This window comes from Pinus tabuliformis, chromosome 5_1 (assembly GCF_031772625.1).
Source record: "Pinus tabuliformis cultivar Carrire ecotype Pingquan chromosome 5_1, CPIR1, whole genome shotgun sequence".
NCBI classification, from domain to species: Eukaryota; Viridiplantae; Streptophyta; class Pinopsida; order Pinales; family Pinaceae; genus Pinus; species Pinus tabuliformis.
In genome coordinates this window covers 851570154-851583927 of record NC_142305.1, presented here as the reverse complement: position 1 = coordinate 851583927, position 13774 = coordinate 851570154, and positions in this window count along the sequence as shown.

Here is a 13774-nt window from a genome sequence, read left to right as displayed (position 1 = left end):
ATTAAAGACCTAATCATGCTTATGCTTGATTGCTTGCACCGCAGATTCTCTACTTGTCTCTTGCTGACCAATGGCACTTCATTTTGAGCTAGTAGAAAATTAATTTTCACACACTAAAACTATTTTTTTTCACCAATTCATTCACAAATATGATACATATGTGTAGTTGGATTTAGATCCAATGAATTCTAAATATGAATATGGGGATTGAGATATTCTCTCAATAGAATCCAAAATAACCTCTAAACTTATTATTTAAGGATTATCTCCAAGTGAATCGTTGAGACTAAATGATATAATGTAGCACCACTTGCATTAGCTACTGCATATTCATCATATTTTTCTTTCAAAAGAGGATGCTTTGTAGCAACCATTGCTAACAAATGACGATCATGGAGGTATAGCTTCGCTAGAGAGTCCAAAGACACCCCAAAATCCACTCAAATCAATGGGAGTTTCATGAGAGTGAGTTGGCTGAGGAGGGGTCATGTAACCAAGCCTATATGGTTGATGTCATATCTCACATATAATACTCTTCTTGTCATTATACCATTGTTCTATTGCTTTTCAATGTGCAAATTTTAAAATATCGTTACACACACAAGGTATCTCCATGTCCTTCTCCTCATCTTAAGCTTTTTAAGATGTGGCATTCACTTAACTGAAATGCAAAAACAACATCATTACATCTAGATTGATCAAACATGGATTGAGAAGGATTTAAATCTGAAATCAAGGGAAATTCTTCATCTTTGAAGCTCAAAGACTAGATTTTCTCTAACACTGATGGAGACCTAATCCCAACGTGGGTGCCAAATGTAGAAGGTTTTATCAAACAGTCAACTTACAAATCTAATTTTATCATTATGACATATCAATTCAAATACAAAGTATTTTGTATAAGCATTAGCACTTCTCCTTTGCCTTGTGCATCACAATAATTCTAGAGAAACATCGTCTCTTTCAAGGAAGTGATGTATGTTATCCTTGACTCTAGACATACATACCAACTTGTGCTATCTCCAACTTTATTAGACCATAGTTTTCTCATTGTTCATGGGCTTAGATAAAATTCTCTTTAGTCTTTTGTAAATTTGTTTTCTCGTTAGGTATAGGATAACTTAGTAGATCAGATCCTCTACAACACTCAATATGTTTATCCCACATTGATGCTTCTTCAAACAATATATTTTTCCAAAAAATTAAATACACACAAAATCATAACACTACCAGTGCTAAACTTATGCCAATTACAAATATTGGGAATAGAAAAAAGTCAAAAAATTAAATTTACCTTTCAATTGAGCTTCCAATTTTCAAATATTCTGCAATCAATCAACATAAGGATGCCCCTGAACTATTCTTGCCATCTAGATAAACCTTTGTATGAGTTAGTCTAGCTTTAGCTAGAAATTTACAAAGCACATTTAGAATAATGTAACACTAACACTTCCCGGATCCGGGTGTTTAACATGGCTTTCGGTACGTGGGTGTCTTGGTGGGTTGGCACATGGCTTATTACCACCGCCATCCGGCCTCGCGTGATGCCAGTAATTAATCCCTCAGTGAAAATCTTCAATGTTGCGTTAATGCAGCTCGTCCCTCCTTATCAGCCTGTCAACTCATCTGTTATGGTGCCCCTCCAAGAACGCATTCCTGCTCCTCCCCTGCGCTTGTATTGCTCCCCTGCTGTCGTAGAGCCTCGCTCTCGGACCAGCCCAGGGAATCGTTGGGCTCGGGATTACTGTGTTGATTTATCGCTGGTACTTCAGGTTTCTCAAAGCCCTCTCTGCATATTCAGTTGTAGCCTGTCCTCTGTCTTTCCCAGTGCTCTTCTGCGCGCTGAAGCTGAGCCCCTTTCAGTCCCCCCCTGCCTTCACAGTACTGCTACCTGTTCAGAGCATCCTGTTCATTTCATTATGCCTAGATTGCGCCAAAGAATGAGCTGCAGGAGGGGAAGTTCCCGTGGGCGAGTTATCCGCCAGCCCTCCTCCTCCACTACAGACTCCTCGTCTTATTCCTCGGACTTCTGCTCTGAACGCTATCCTGTCACCAGGAGTGGTCGTGGACGGGGTCGAGGGCAGCATAATTCAGCAGCGTGCTCTCATAATTCGCATTCTCACACCGCTCATTTTCAGTTCCCCTGTACACTCAGCAATTTCTCCTTCTTAGCTTCAGTCACCATTGAGCTTCGAGAGGATACTTCTGGTCTGGTTGTTGTGACACCAGGGGTGACTCTGGAGACGTGGGCGGAAGACAAGTATGGTACCTCTCAGATTGACAACAAGCAGAGTAAGGACCCTGGTGGCACTGCAGCCCAGGACATGAACATTCAAGCTGGTCCGAGCGTCCCTACTGGTGGCGGTTCTTCAGGCAAAGAGGGCCATCCCTCTGAGGATGAAGATCCCTACAAATATGGGTGTCGCATCATTGAAGAGTCACCTTCTACCTCTCATGAAGCTTAATCAGGTCTGCGTGCAAGGGTTTTTGAATCTCTGCTGCTCGAAGTTACAGTTGTTTAATGGGTCAGATTTCAGTTTTGATTTGGACAGTGTTGCCCTATTTATTTGTACAAGCCCAGTCAACCTGTTTTGGTCTTTGAATTATCTCTGGTCAGTCTACAGTTTCGATATTGGCGTTTTCTGTTTCTATGAACTAGTCATGGTCATGGTCCTAGAAGTTCTTCTGGTCAGTCTTCAGCAGGTCTTTTTGGTCAGTGTTCAGCTATGTAATGTGAGCATGCCGCATCTCTGGGCTAGACTTCTCGAGGCCGTGGCCTCTTTGTAAAAATATTTTTGTATCAATATAGGAGTAGACAAATTCAGAAAGAAAAAAAAAAATGAAACACTGACACTATATATATATATATATATATCTGTGTGTGTGTGTGTTATTTAAGATATGGAATGTTGAACAAATCTCTCAACCTCACAAATTATTTTGTTGAAAAATATCGTTCAAACCATTTAGATGTAAGAAATTTTTAAAAGAAACAATAATAAGAATATTACCAATGCTTGGGTTCCTTTGATAGGTTAAACAAGATTCACAAAAAAGTAGTTAAGTTTGCATGTCAGCATTGTTTGCTAAAGCACAATTATATTAATATTTCTCTCTTCGGAAGAAACACAAAATAGAATCAAGATAATTCAATCATTCTTTATAAAATGAGGTTATGTCACATTCAAAAGCATAATTGAACATAAATTTTATCTTTCGAGAAAAATCCAAAACCTATTAATTATGAAATGAAATTATGTCATTATCAAAAACACACATTTGAGTTCGAGTCAAGTTGTGAGTAAGTTTTGGTACTTCTATCCAACACATTAGATTGGAGGACCACACACGGTTCAGTATTCTCTACATTGATAATGAGAATTCACCATCTTCCATTGTGTCCCACTTTTGCCCCCTAATATATGCCTTTGGGGCCATTGGATACTTGTAAATTTTGTAAAACCTCTTCCTTGTATGTTTGCACCATGAGAGACAATATGGTTGGGGTATATATCATGGGATAATTGTTATTTTTATCTAAGCCTTGTATCTTAGGCTAAATAACTTATTTAATCATAATGCCACAAGTTATGACATCATGGATTCTGGCCCAATTAATGGTTAGCCATATAAGTGTAAATATTTCAATATGGTGTTGCTGATAAATGTTGAAAGTGTGGAGAAAAGTTCTCTTCTCATCAGTTTCAAATATCTAAATGGATAACACAGGAGACAAATAGAAAACAACATTAATTAATACTAAACTTGAACTCAACTAGAAATCAACTGAACTAGACTAGACTAAATCTGTCTATGAAAACTAGCAGACAACTAAGTGGTGGTTGGAATTACTTCTTCCAACACTCCCCTTAATTGTAACCACTCATTTCAAATATTAGAAACCCACAACTAAACACAATATTTCTTGCAACTAAAAAATTTAAACTAAGATGAGAATAAATTTTTATCTCTTTAGGACTCCAATACATGAAAATTTCATTAAGATTTTCATTCTCCATGCTTTCTTCAACATTCATTACTATAAATTATGTGGAGACATCATCAAAACATGTTGTTGCAAGCCATGCTTCAAGGAAATTTAATTCTTCTTCAAAATTTGTTGTTTTCTTCTTGCTTCCTACAAATATATGCACACTGAAAATCAATGTTAAGTTTAAATTCAACGATATTTTTTTCTACATCATTTTCAACCACTCACCACTCGCTAACTATTCTTTATGAAAGTTAACACCAACAATTTTAATTACTCGATCGACCAAACCATTTCCTAACTCAATGGAAGCTTCACTATCATCAACTAAACATTGTTGTTGGATTCACTAAATTATCATCCACTCATGGTTGACCACATTGGGATCCATGAGTATTTGTTTGTTGTTTCTCTAATACTAGTAACACACCATCATCATTGCCATTAATGTTCAAGTGGGATTCACAAAAATCCTCATCTCTCTATAGATTATCTACTAGAGATTGACCTTCCTTGTTCATCTTCAACATGATTACTCCCTGTTAATGGAGAAATGAATTATTCATCACATCTAACTTGTCTCTACATAGCAAGAACTTATATTTTCCTAAAGGCTTAGTAAATATTTTTGCCACATTATCATTTGTATTAAAATAGATCAAATTAATTTCCTTTAATTGTATCTTTTCTCGTACAAAATGATGTTGTGTCTCAATGTTCTTTGATATTCTATGATAGACTACATTGTTTTCCAATTTGATAGAGCTTTAATTCTCACACTTGATAATTGTTTGTCCTTCATTATTTTCTCCCATGTCTTCAAGAATTCTCCTTAACAAAATTGCTTCACAAGTTCCATTGTATAGGGTCTTATACTCGGATTTAGTGGAATATAAAGAAACAGTTGGTTGTTTCTTGTTTCTCCATAACACAATACTGGATCCAATACTGAATGCATAACCAAAGTTGGACTTCTTGTCATCTGGATCTCCTACCCAATAATAATATTAATAACCTGTCAACTCAACACTCAAATCATTAGTATATTCAATACCAAAGTTTTTAGTCTCCTTCAAATATTGGAAGACTCTCTTTGTTTCTTTCCAGTGACTTTCATGTGGATTAGCCATGAATTGACTAAGTATGCTAACTGAATATGTAATATTTGGTCTTCTTGTAGTTACGTAATTCAAACTTCCCACCAATTGTCTATATAATGTGTCATCCCCTTCTTTTGTTTTATCATTATTGATGACTTTAACATTTTTTTTCCAATGGTGTAGATACTCCTTTACATCCATTCATATTGAATCTCTTGATTAATTCAGCTGTATATCTACTTTGTGTGACAAAGGTTCTACCACTATCTCTCAAAAATTCAAGGCCAAAATAGTAATGAAACTCTCCAAGATCCTTCTTTTCAAATTCCTATGGTAGGCTTCTTTTTATCTTTTCAATTAACTTGGTGGAACTTCTCGCTATGATAAGATCATCAACATAAACAAAGATAAAAGTAATGTGTCCCTTTTCATCCCTCTTGATATAGATATTTTCATATCCTTTATTTTGAATAAAACCTTGTTGATAGAATAATTTATCAATCTTCACATACCAAGACTTGGGTTCCTCCTTGATTCCATGTAATGCTTTCTTTAACCTGCAAACAAGACACTCTTCTCCTTGTTTTACAAAACCTTATGTCTAAACAAGATAGACTTCTTCTCTCAATTATCCATTCAGAAATGTTGATTTGAATTCTAACTGATCTAGCTTCTAGTAATGATTAGTTACCAATGCAATCATCATTCTATTGGTGTCCATTTTAGCTCCAAGTGCAAAATTTTCTTCATAATCTATCCCTTCTATTTGTGAATAAAGTTTTTCTACAATTCTAGCTTCATATTTATCAATAGTTTGATCACCATTGAATTTTCATTTGAACAACCATTTTGATCCTTTGGGAACTTTATCTTTAGGTAATTTTGATAATCATGTATAATTTTTGATAACATAATCATATTCTTTGTTATTTGCTTGACTTGTGAGAAAAAAAGAATATTGAAAAGACAAAAAAATATGGTGTGAAACACTAAAATATCACCTGAAATGAGACAAGATGCACAGATATTTTGTTATTCAGAAGCAGGATACGATGTCACTTTCCTCTTCGAGGGGGCAACCTCTAATAGAGCAAAGCTCAATTACAATAATACTCTATGATTCTTCCTTTTCCATTTACGACTATTTATAGCTTTATGTAATCAAAAACCATAACAACTAATGGTCCCTTGCATAATATGAGCTAACCACCTTATTTATTAACTATGGCCCTTTTATAACTAATTGTGGTCCCTTTTCTATAATGTGGGTCAACCACTTATAATTATTTTTAATGCATATAACCGCTTATGGGCTTTATTAACTCAACTAACTAACTATGACTATGAATAGGCCCCTTGGGCTTATTACATAAATAAATGAGTTAGTGTTGGGCCATAACATGTCAACCCCTATAAAAATAATCCTTGTCCTCAAGGTTGCAGTTGCAGAAACTATCAAATAATAGTGGTTGGTTCCCATGTCACATCTTCCAGAGAGATGTTTTTCACTTAATGAGGACTTCATTAATTGTACAAGCATGAATATGTCTTTCACGAGTATCGAGGACTTGTTCGGGTCGGAACCAAAGTGAACCTTCCTCATCCAATTCTGGAAGACTTATTTGAACCAGACAATTGTTCCCCACAACTTTCTTGAAGCAAGATACATGGAAGTCTGCATGGATTTTTGAGGTAGTCAGTTGGGCCAGTTTGTAAGAAACTACGCCCATACGTTGAGGTACTTGATAAGGCCCATAGAATTTTGGTTCTAGCTTTTGGAAGCCCTTTTATTTGATAGAGGATTACTTATAATGTTGGAGTCATAGGAAGACATGGTCACTAACCTGAAATGACTGCTCAGAATGATGTTGGTTAGCATTTTGCTTCATTCTATTATGAGCTTGATGTAGATTATCTTTGAGATGAGAAATCATGGTGACACGATTCTCAAGGAGCTGATCAATTTCATGTACTTTGAAACATTTGGGGATATAAGTTGTTGAAGGTGGAAGTTGGCCATACACTGCCTCATATGGTGTCATCTTGGTGCCTTCATGATAGTTAGTATTATACCATCATTCAGCTAAAGGCAACCACTATACCCATTGATGTTGTTTGTCTGAAGTGAAGCACCACATATAGGTCTCTAAAAATTTGATGACTACTTCTATTTGACCATCATTTTGGGGATGATAAGCGGTACTAAATTGGAGTTGCATTCCCTATAGCTTAAAAATTTCCTGCCAAAATTTGTTGGTGAAAGTGGTCTCTCAATCAGACACAATAGAATTCAACATCCCATGCAGTTTGAAGATTTTGTCCATGAAAATTTGAGCCACCAATGTTGGGGTAAATGGGTGTGGTAGCATGAAAAAGTGAGCATATTTGGAAAGTTTGTCAACAACCACGATGATGACTAATTTATTTCATGACTTTGGGAGACCTATAATAAAATCCAGTGAAACATTTGTTAAGACGAATGAAGGGAGTGACAATGGTTGTATTGTTCTTGGTAGCTTGGTTGTTTCCCCTTTGTTGTGTTGTCATACATTGCATTTAGATACAGAAGTAAGAATGTCTTTCTTCATCCTAATCCAAAAGAAAGAGGATTAGTGAGGGGCCTAGAAATGCATCCATAATTGTGGATAAATTTGTGGTAGAAGACTGTGAGACATAAGAATCCTCTCAAACTCTTAAATGCTTTTGGTTGGGGCCAGTATTACATTACCTAAATTGTTTTTGGATCAACCCTTACTCCTTCATGACCCACAATGTGTCTCAAATATTCTACTTATTCCATGCCAAAGGAACACTTGCATAGTTTGACAAATAATTTATGATCTTGGAGTAGTTGCAATACCTTGTCAACATGCTGAAGGTGAGTGTCCTACGTTATCTTGTACATGATAATGTCATCAAGAAAGACGAGGATGAATTTTCTAAGATACTATTTCAGAAGGCGATTCATTAGTCCCTAAAAAGTGGATAGGGCATTATAAAGATGAAATCACATGACCACAAATTCATAATGGTCTTCATGAGTTTATAAGGTTGTCTTGGAAATGTCCACTTCCTTCATTCATATTTGGTCATGGTCTGAGCGAAGGTCCAACTTGGTAAAAAATTGGCACCATGCAGTTCATGAAGCAGATCATCAACTATTGGGATATGAAATTTATACTTAAGGGTGAGGTTGTTAAGGGCCCTAAAGTCTTGACCCATGTGACATTCAACATCTTTATTTAGAACCATGACCACCGGAGATGAATAAGGGTTAGTGTTGGGTCAAATAACACCAACTTCGAGGAGTTCCTTGATGATTTTTTCAATTTTATTATTTTGGGAAAAATGATATCGATAGGGTTGGTCATTTGGCAGTTGGCTACCTAGGAGCAAAGGGAGGTTATAATCATATTCATCCCTCAAGGATGGGAGCTCCTTAGGTTTCTCAAATACCCACTAGTGTCGATCTAATACTTGTTGCATAACATGATGAATGGGATGAGGAGTGGATTCAATGGAATGAATGGCATTAAATTATGTTATTATCCCATGATGGCCCTTCTTTAAAATTTTCTCCATTCGATGCAAGTTGATGCTAGTAAGAGCACCTGCCTAGATTCCTCGTAGTGTATGAGTGTGGTCGTTCTACTTAAAGATCATATATAACTCCTAGAAAACCATTCTAATAGGGCCCACTGTGCGGAGCCATTCAACACCAAGGACAATGTCAAAACCACCCATTTCAATGGAAAACATGTGGGTTTTGAGGTGATAATCCCCAATTTGAAGCTTAATATTTCTAGAGTGCCCATCACATTTCATGGTCCACTGATTAGTGATAAGGACTTGGAAATTAGATACCGCACTGAGAAAAAAATGAACTGCTTCTTCTTTTCTCTCATGAACAAATTTATTCTTGTTGCCACTATCAATCAGCACCACAACTAGTTGATGTTTAATAAAAACTCATATTTCTAGAGTGCCCATCACATTTCATGGTCCACTGATTAGTGATAAGGACTTGGAAATTAGATACCACACTGAGAAAAAAATGAACTGCTTCTTCTGTTCTCTCATGAACAGATTTATTCTTGTTGCCACTATCAATCAGCACCACAACTAGTTGATGTTTAATAAAAACTCATATTTTTCAGAGTCTCGGGAGAGGAAATGTTGGCTAGGGCATGGAGTGAGATAATTGACTCATTTGGTGTAGCTGGAGTATTAGTGTCTGGGTTTGTTAGGGGTTCGCCCTGTTCCTCCTTAGTCATTTTAGTGGAAAAATCTTCATGAACGAAGTTATTTTCAGTAGTGGAAATTTGAAATAATTTTGGTTCCTTGGTTTTATGTCCTAGTGAGTATTTGTCATCACAATAGTAGCAGAGTCCTTATTTCCTTCTTTCGGCCATTTCTTCCGGTGACACTTTTTAAACCTTAAGTGTTTGGGTGGGGCCCATAGCCCACATCGAATCTCCCATGATATGAAATTTAGATGATTGGATTGGGCATTTAAAGTGACATATACCTCTAAGGGATTGTTGCATGCTTCCAACCAACTAGTTGTGTGATGCATTCTGACATGGACTTGGATCGCTTCCTTTAAGCCACTAATGGGACATTCCAATTAAAAGGCATCTGATAGTCCTTCAGCCTGTATGGCCAATTGTTCAAAGGTTGGAATGTAGTCCCATACTGTACTTGATTTCCTAAGCTAGGTAGACAACCTAGAAAGTGATATTACCTATCAAATCAATCACAAATGTCTTTGGAGAACATGTTCCAATTTGGCCTCCCTGGATAGAATTTTTAATGCCACTACCACCAGTACAATCGCTCTTGCTCCAAGTAAGGAGCTCCAACATGTAGTTTAGTTTATCTTCCAAGTTATTATTAAGGAAAAAATATCTTTCCATTTGTGACACCCATATCACTGGGTTAGAGTAATCAAATTTATACATGTGTAGCTTCGGTTTCTGATGGCTTGAATATTGGTGACCTCCATGGAAATGGATGTGATGGTTGGATTCTCCTTCGACATGTGCCTCAACACTATGTTCTTCCATTATGGGCTCATACGACATCTGTAGCGTAGTTAATGTTTTTGTGATGTTGTCGATGGATGCCTAGAATTTATCGAGTCTTGCTCGAGACCGTTGACTCTCTCTACTTCCTTCTCTACATCCATAACTTGAGACATGGTACCATATATAGACTACCTCTAATCAAATTTTGTGCTTAAGAGTAGTATGGTTGGAAAGAGGGCAAGGTCAGGAGTCTAGTGATGTGGGTTACTTGAAGTTGCTTTGGGAATGTGATGCGACAATATGATCTAGATTTTGGAGGCCAAAACCCTCACTTCACAAAGATTCTAATATCCATTCTGAAAACCGCAGTTGTTAAATTTGATCTAGATGGTGGCAGTAGAACCTTAACTGTTGGATCTAATCTGGATAGCTATAGTCAAACTCCAATTGTTAGATCTGATCTAGAATATAAAGGTAGGGGGTGATCTTCAAATAGCTAAGGGTATTATTGTCTGAAAGGAGTGTAAGCTGCTACAAATCATAATATATGCAAGTGTCCAACAATAATACTCATCCCAACCTTTCAGGGTGCTAACTAAGGAGTATCAAACGTGCCTTTAGTCGTACTACCTGACTACCCTATTATACGTGTGATTAATCTCCCCAAGTTTGGTTTTAGTGTACTATAGCAACAACATGGGACTTATCTAAGGTTAGGTTTTAGGTTACCCTAGGGGGCCTTCTGATATACCCAAGGGCACATGGAAGTGTAGTCCATCGGTGGTTCTATCTAATGTGCTACTACTCGAAGGAGTACCCACAAGGGTTACAAGGGAGTCGAACAAGCATGACCACCTCTTGTAGTTCCTACGTGCATGACTACCGTAATTCATAGGTTTATGTGCCCAACAACATATCCTGTGGTTTAAAGATGTTGAAACACTTCTCTAGCCTAAAAACAATTTGTGAAAATTTGAGGTACAGTTGGCCCTAGAAAGTGCTCGGATACCACTTATTATGCACTTCACCTACAAGAAAACTAGAATACCAAAAATATGAAACAATGGCCCGAAACATAGAAATATCACATGAAATGTGACAAGCTACAAAGATATTTTACTATTTAGAAGCATAATACAATGTTCACTTGCTTCTTCAAGGGGGCAACCTCCAACAGAGTGGATCTCAACTACAATAATACTTGATGATTCTTCCCTTGCTATCTATGACTATTTATATCTTTATGATACCCAAAACCCTAACTACTAGTGGTCCCTTATAATACTAGTTAACCACTTTATTTATTAACTATGGCCCATTTATAACTATTTGTGGTCTCTTTTCTATAATGCAGGTCAACCACTTATAATTATTATTAGTGCGGATAACTGCTTATAGGATTTATTGACTCAACTAACTAACTATGACTCTGAATAAGCCCCTTGGGCTTATTACATAAATTAAGGGGTTAGTGTTGGACCCTTAAATTCTTCCTTCATTGTATTTCTCCATTCTAGATGTTCGTTATCTTCTTTAAAGTTCAAAGGCTCTAGTATATTCATCACTATTTTCATCAAGGCATAGCCTTTATACCTTACTGGTGGTTGAATTTGGCATGAGGACCTTCTTGCTTTTTCATTCCTTTCATCTTTTCTTTGCTTTTGTAGTGATTATTTTCCTCCTCTAGGTACCCTTTCACTACTTGAGGTATGCATATCACTAGATTCCTCCTCTTGTTTTTTCTCGTGTGTGTCCTCAATATGTTCTCTAACATCATCACAGTCATCAGGAATATGCCATGCATCATAATTGTCCTCCATATGGCCTTCATATTCATGTTTGTGATACAAAAAATCTCTGCTTGCAAACACTTTATGAGTAGAAGGATCAAACATCTTATATGCTTTATGATTAGAACACTAACCAATGAAAGTACACATAATAGCTTTGGCATCAATTTTTCTCCTATCTTCTTTTGAAACATGAGCAAACACTTTGCTTCCAATATTCTTAGATGACTTACTACTAGTTTATAATCATAAACATCTTATAATGGAGTCTTATTACTTAGACATTTGTTGGGCTTCTATTTTTCAAATAAACAGTGGTACTAATAGTTTCTGCCCAAAAACCATTGGTAATATTTTTACCTTTAATCATGCTCCTTGCACATTTTACTAACATTTTATTCTTCCTTTCAACTAATTCATTTTGTTGTGGAGTATGTGGCATTGTGCATTGTTGTACTATTCAATGAGCTTTGTAGTATTTCACAAATTCTATTAATGTATATTCTCCCCCTTGATCATATCAAGGATCTTGATGCATTTTCTTGTTTCCTTCTTATCCAATTTCTTCAAATCATCGAAATGTGCAAATACATCACTCTTATTTCTCATGAAATAGACCCAAGTATATTTTGTGTAATCATCAACAAACATCAAGAAATAATGTGCTCCTTCTAATGATCTAGTCTACACAGGCCCACACACATTTGTATGCACAAATTCAATGATATCCCTTTTTCTTTTATTTGTATGAGTAGGGAACTCTTTCCTATGCATCGTCCCTAAAGCACACCCTTCACATGCCAAATATTTATTGTTTAACAATGGAAGTCGCTCTACCATTCTTTGTTTCAATAAGAGCAACAAGCCATGGTAATTATGGTGGTCATACCATTCATGTCAAACAACTTATGTTGTCATGGTAGTGTATTTCAATGCATGATGAATTTTTTGGTCACATCAAGTGTGTATAGTCCTCCCATTCACACTCCTCTTACTATTATGTTGTAGCTATCATGTATATTCTTGGCAACACAATGTGACTTGAGAAATTCAACTTTAAGATTCTGATCTACAATAATCGACACAACGATTAGATTCTTCTTGATTACAGAAACATACATCACATTATGTATTTGTCTTACATGGCCATTTCATAAGGTTACACATATATCACCATAACCTTTGATTTGATGGGATCCACTATGTCCTAAATATATGTGAATGCCATATTATTTCCATGATATGTATCAAACCATTCCCTTTTGCATGCCATATGAATTGAAGCACCATAGTCAATAAAACATACATTACCATCATCAGTTTCTATTGATAAAGAAACTTCTAAAATGAATAATTTGAGATTATTGAAATTATCACTAATTGAGGCTTGTTGATAAAAACGTTTCCTAAATACCTTTTATGACTAGACTCATCAAATTTCTTTTTATGGAAATCTTTAGCAAAGTGCCCAGACATACCAAAGTAGAAGCATACATTCTCCCTTTTGATACAGGCATTTGTCCTTGGTGGTGTTGTGCTTGTCAGACCAGAATGTAACTCCTCAAATGAAATTATGTTATTCATTTAGGTTGTTCATTATTATATACAAGAGGGAGTGACTATTCAATTCATCTCCCGTTGACTCTCCATTTCCTCTATTATTTATTTACACTAATTACATTTGTTCACCCAATCCTTATGATTAGGTGTCAACATTCCCCCCCTTAATCTGAAGGGATGTTGGTGAGTCCAAGCATCATTCTGAATCTTTCAAGCTTTTCTCTTCCAAGCGCTTTGGTGAAGATGTCTGAAATCTGTCCATTAGTGGAACAATGGCGAAGATGGATTGTTTTGGCCTCAACATGA